Here is a 6,000-nt window from a genome sequence, read left to right as displayed (position 1 = left end):
TGTTCAGACTTGCTGGTTTAGGCATGGCCAGGTCTGGATTTGCATTTGTGGGCACCGAGTGTTCCTTGTGTCAGCTTTAGGTCTGGATTGGTGGGAATTGTCGGAGAAAAGCGAAGGGAATTGAAATGCAGAGCTCTGTTCTTGGAGAAAGGATCAGGATGGGAGAAAAGAGGGTGTGGAACTGCTGGGAGCTCCTGGAGTGAGGGAAAGGATGCAAGAGTTGGAGACGAGCTGTGGAACAAAGCCTGAAAAGGGGGCAGGGCAGGGTGGTCACCGCGGGGGGGCGGGGGGGGGGGGGGGGGAAGAGGGAAAGAATCCCTGCTCCAGGAATCCAGCAGGGGCCAGGAGAGGATCATTTTGCATCCACCGTTCTCAGTGGAATTCAAATAAGGAAGGTCCAAGGGAATGATTTGTTTGTTCTTAGGTTTGGAATGAAAGGTGCTCTTCCAGAGGGGAATATTCACCTGTTAAAATTCTGTTGGATCCAGGAAAAGAGGGAGGACCAGCTGGGGAATGAACGGGTGGATTTTTGGTGGATACAGGCAAAGGCATGGGCAGGGGCTCTTAGGTAAAATACACTGCATGGGCAGCACCCCCAGGAAAAGCTCCAGCTGCCCACTTTTCCAAGCTCTGACATTCCAGAGGAGTAAGCAGTGGTCAGCACATCGCTCTCTATATTCCTTGGATGGCCAGTGCTTTGTTGGGAAGAGGTGACATGTGGAAAGGAACAAATCCGGGGATATAATTCCTGATAGTGAGGCCCAGGTTTTGATATCCTTCCAGCACCCGAACGCAACAGAGGGAATCCTGGAGGAGGAGGTGGAAAACGCTGTTGCTCCGTTGGTGGAATTCCTGGGAAATGGAAAGCAGCAGAAGCAGCAAGAACAGAGTTGGAAGCAGGCTTCAGCCGGGTAAGGCAGCCACCAAATCCTTTGGAATTAGAACTGGGCAGGGGTGGGAAGAATTAATTCTTACATTCGTAGCCCATGGATTCCTGAGCAGGATCCCGGCAGGGAAGACTGCAGGGATCAGCCTGGGGACTGTTCCCAGCTGGGGGCAGCGAGGCTTGGAATTGGCTGGAGGGAAGAAAGGGGGATCCTTTGAGCACAAGGATCAGCTATGAAATGTGGAGATGGCATCAGACAATTCCTCGGGAGGGTTCGGTTCCTGGGCCAAATGGATCTCCTGCCTTGTGAAGGAGTTCAGAGATCTGGGAATCTCCCTGGCTATTCCCTGTGTGCGTCTTCATCTCCATCCCGCCTTATCCTGATCAAACAAGGGCCTGAGATGTGTTTAGCAGCAAATGCATTCCTGTAAAGAAAGCCAAGAGCAAAGAGCATCCAGATGCGGAGAAGTCTTTAGAAAAGCATTCCAGACGTGCAAATGAGGGATATGTCTTCCTGCATCTCCCGTTGTTTTTCTCTGTCAGGTTTTGGAGGGGTTTCTCTCCGTGATTTCCCGCAGTCCAGGTGCGTCCCTTCTTTTGTCCAAATCCAGTGCCAGAGGATTGAACAGCTGACGAGGGGGGTCTGGGATGAAAACAATGCTGGAAGAGAAATGAGCATCCTTTTAATGCCTGGAATAAAAATGCTGGAATGCTGAGGCGTCCCAGGGAAGGCTGAGGCGTCCCCTGCCCGGGGCACTCGGCAGCAAATCCCTGATGTTGAGCGGAAAAAGGAAAGTTCTGGGTTAGTGGGAGGAGGTTTCTGGAATGGAGTTGGGACAGGTGCTGATCCACGCAAGGAATCACGGGGTGGTTTGGCTTGGAAGAGCCACCAAGATCATTTACGCTCTGTTTGTTGTCCGATTCCACAGCAAAGAACATCCAGAACTGGCACCTCACCCTCACGGACAGCAGGAATGTCTTGCATGGCTCTTGTTTTGGAATGGGAAGGGCCGTTGGGAGCTCTGGCAGGACCAGGTAAGAACAGAAATGGGATCATTCCGGCTGCTGCTGGAGGTGGTTTTCTGCTTTCAGGCTGTTCTTCTGACTGATCCTTTCACAGCACTGTTCTAGGGCACATTTGAGGGTAATTCCAGGAATTTCAAACCAGATGAAAACTGGTGGGGAAAAAATGTGAACCTGATCCATTTCTGGTAATTCCAAGCTTCTCCCACAACACCGTTCCAGGGGAAAGCTGATGAAAGGGTGAAGATGCAGAGGAACAAGTGCTGTAAACCCCCCTGGCACTCTGACAGAGCAGACCTTGCAGTACTCGCAGCAGATCTCTTGGAGAAAGTGTGGGATGGCAAGGTTTTCCAGGAAAGCAAAAGGAGGGCAGAGATGAGGGAATAGGCTTCCAGTTATTCCTTTAGCTGAAAGCCTGGGGGAATTGAGAGGGGCCACAAGAACTGTTTGTGTAGGAAAATGGGAGTTTGGGGGCTGAATCGGAGTTTCTCTCTGGGGCATTTTTGAGGGAAAAGCTGAGGTGCTGTTTAAGGGAGGGAATGCACATTTTTGGGGTGGAAAAGGTTTAATCAATATTGTAGAGGAAGTAAAATGTTGGGGGTAAAAGTGGATGCAATCTGGAGGGGACAGAAGGAATATTTTGAAGGCAAAATGGGGAACTCAGTAGTGGACAGAGGGGGAACATCTTGGAGGCAACACTTGACAAACTCTCTGGGGTGGAGAACGAAGACATTGAGGGAAAAATGAGGTGGTGAGCAGTGGGCACGTAGGGAAGGTTGTGGGGGTAAATCTTGAGAAAAGCCCCGTGGTATTCAAGAAATTCTTGGAATCAGGACGGAGGAATTCAGCGGTGGAAAACCAGGGGAATTTTGCGGGGGTAAAACTTTAAAAGAGTTGGGAATGAGTGTTTTTAGGTGAAAAGGATGTCTTGTTGAAGTTGGGCATCTGGATTGTGGCATTTATGGATCAGAGGGTGTGTTTCCAGAAAGTAGAAGACAAAGAAGACTCCCAAAGCCTCGGTAGCTGTGTTAAGAAATCCCTGCCAGGGAAGAAAGGTACCTAAACCTCCTAGAAGTAGGGACTAATTAGCATGGGAAGGGAAAAACCCAGCCCAGTGGGAGAGAGCAGGCCGGGTAAGGGAAGAGAAGGATGCCCTTAAGAAGAAGCAGGGAAGGGGAATTTCTCGGTTTGCTAAAACGTATCAAAAAGTTTGGAATCTGGGTCTGTGTGGAGGCCGGGATTTTCTCGGCCATATCCAGAGCCCAGCACTAGGAATAAAGTAATTCCAGGCTTTACAACGCCAAAAATGCCATACCAGAGAGTTCTGTTGTCCCGAGGACTTGGGGGATATTTGGCAAAAATTTCTGGGGGCCCAGGCTGGACCGAGCTTTTCACACTCCCCAGATTCACGGGATCGGGGATTCCAGCGTGCCCTGCACGGGTTTTTCAGGGAAGTCCCAAATCCGTGTGAGCACGAAGCAGAATCCCCTGGGAGCTGAAGGCAACGGGATATTTCTTGGGAATTTTGAAGGATTAGGTGAGTCCTCAGTGTTAGGTTGGAATGAACGCAAATTGTCCGGGAGTTGCTGGTTTAGGGATGGCCAGGTCTGGATTTGGATTTGTGGGCACCAAGCGTTCCTTGTGTCAGCTCTAGGTCTGGGTTGGTGGGAATTGTCGGAGAAAAGAGAAGGGAATTGCAATGCAGAGCTCCATTCCTGGAGAAAGGATCAGGATGGGAGAGGAAAGGCTGTGGGGCTGCTGGGAGCTCCTGGAGACCAAAAGGATCTGAGGTCCGGAGGCAAAAGCTGTGGAACAAAGGCTGAAAAGGGTGCGGGGTGGGGCAGGAGGGGGAGGAGGGCACCGCGGGGGGTGGGGGGAAAGAGGGAAAGGATCCCTGCTCCAGGAATCCAGCAGGGGCCAGGAGAGGATCATTTTGCATCCACCGTTCTCAGTGGAATTCTAATAAGGAAGGTCCAAGGGAATGATTTGTTTGTTCTTAGGTTTGGAATGAAAGGTGCTCTTCCAGAGGGGAATATTCACCTGTTAAAATTCTGTTGGATCCAGGAAAAGAGGGAGGACCAGCTGGGGAATGAACGGGTGGATTTTTGGTGGATACAGGCAAAGGCATGGGCAGGGGCTCTTAGGTAAAATACACTGCATGGGCAGCACCCCCAGGAAAAGCTCCAGCTGCCCACTTTTCCAAGCTCTGACATTCCAGAGGAGTAAGCAGTGGTCAGCACATCGCTCTCTATATTCCTTGGATGGCCAGTGCTTTGTTGGGAAGAGGTGACATGTGGAAAGGAACAAATCCGGGGATATAATTCCTGATAGTGAGGCCCAGGTTTTGATATCCTTCCAGCACCCGAACGCAACAGAGGGAATCCTGGAGGAGGAGGTGGAAAACGCTGTTGCTCCGTTGGTGGAATTCCTGGGAAATGGAAAGCAGCAGAAGCAGCAAGAACAGAGTTGGAAGCAGGCTTCAGCCGGGTAAGGCAGCCACCAAATCCTTTGGAATTAGAACTGGGCAGGGGTGGGAAGAATTAATTCTTACATTCGTAGCCCATGGATTCCTGAGCAGGATCCCGGCAGGGAAGACTGCAGGGATCAGCCTGGGGACTGTTCCCAGCTGGGGGCAGCGAGGCTTGGAATTGGCTGGAGGGAAGAAAGGGGGATCCTTTGAGCACAAGGATCAGCTATGAAATGTGGAGATGGCATCAGACAATTCCTCGGGAGGGTTCGGTTCCTGGGCCAAATGGATCTCCTGCCTTGTGAAGGAGTTCAGAGATCTGGGAATCTCCCTGGCTATTCCCTGTGTGCGTCTTCATCTCCATCCCGCCTTATCCTGATCAAACAAGGGCCTGAGATGTGTTTAGCAGCAAATGCATTCCTGTAAAGAAAGCCAAGAGCAAAGAGCATCCAGATGCGGAGAAGTCTTTAGAAAAGCATTCCAGACGTGCAAATGAGGGATATGTCTTCCTGCATCTCCCGTTGTTTTTCTCTGTCAGGTTTTGGAGGGGTTTCTCTCCGTGATTTCCCGCAGTCCAGGTGCGTCCCTTCTTTTGTCCAAATCCAGTGCCAGAGGATTGAACAGCTGACGAGGGGGGTCTGGGATGAAAACAATGCTGGAAGAGAAATGAGCATCCTTTTAATGCCTGGAATAAAAATGCTGGAATGCTGAGGCGTCCCAGGGAAGGCTGAGGCGTCCCCTGCCCGGGGCACTCGGCAGCAAATCCCTGATGTTGAGCGGAAAAAGGAAAGTTCTGGGTTAGTGGGAGGAGGTTTCTGGAATGGAGTTGGGACAGGTGCTGATCCACGCAAGGAATCACGGGGTGGTTTGGCTTGGAAGAGCCACCAAGATCATTTACGCTCTGTTTGTTGTCCGATTCCACAGCAAAGAACATCCAGAACTGGCACCTCACCCTCACGGACAGCAGGAATGTCTTGCATGGCTCTTGTTTTGGAATGGGAAGGGCCGTTGGGAGCTCTGGCAGGACCAGGTAAGAACAGAAATGGGATCATTCCGGCTGCTGCTGGAGGTGGTTTTCTGCTTTCAGGCTGTTCTTCTGACTGATCCTTTCACAGCACTGTTCTAGGGCACATTTGAGGGTAATTCCAGGAATTTCAAACCAGATGAAAACTGGTGGGGAAAAAATGTGAACCTGATCCATTTCTGGTAATTCCAAGCTTCTCCCACAACACCGTTCCAGGGGAAAGCTGATGAAAGGGTGAAGATGCAGAGGAACAAGTGCTGTAAACCCCCCTGGCACTCTGACAGAGCAGACCTTGCAGTACTCGCAGCAGATCTCTTGGAGAAAGTGTGGGATGGCAAGGTTTTCCAGGAAAGCAAAAGGAGGGCAGAGATGAGGGAATAGGCTTCCAGTTATTCCTTTAGCTGAAAGCCTGGGGGAATTGAGAGGGGCCACAAGAACTGTTTGTGTAGGAAAATGGGAGTTTGGGGGCTGAATCGGAGTTTCTCTCTGGGGCATTTTTGAGGGAAAAGCTGAGGTGCTGTTTAAGGGAGGGAATGCACATTTTTGGGGTGGAAAAGGTTTAATCAATATTGTAGAGGAAGTAAAATGTTGGGGGTAAAA

Source organism: Aphelocoma coerulescens (assembly GCF_041296385.1).
Source record: "Aphelocoma coerulescens isolate FSJ_1873_10779 chromosome Z unlocalized genomic scaffold, UR_Acoe_1.0 ChrZ, whole genome shotgun sequence".
Classification (NCBI taxonomy): domain Eukaryota; kingdom Metazoa; phylum Chordata; class Aves; order Passeriformes; family Corvidae; genus Aphelocoma; species Aphelocoma coerulescens.
The sequence above is the reverse complement of the archived record's forward strand: the minus strand, read 5'-3'. Positions refer to the sequence as shown.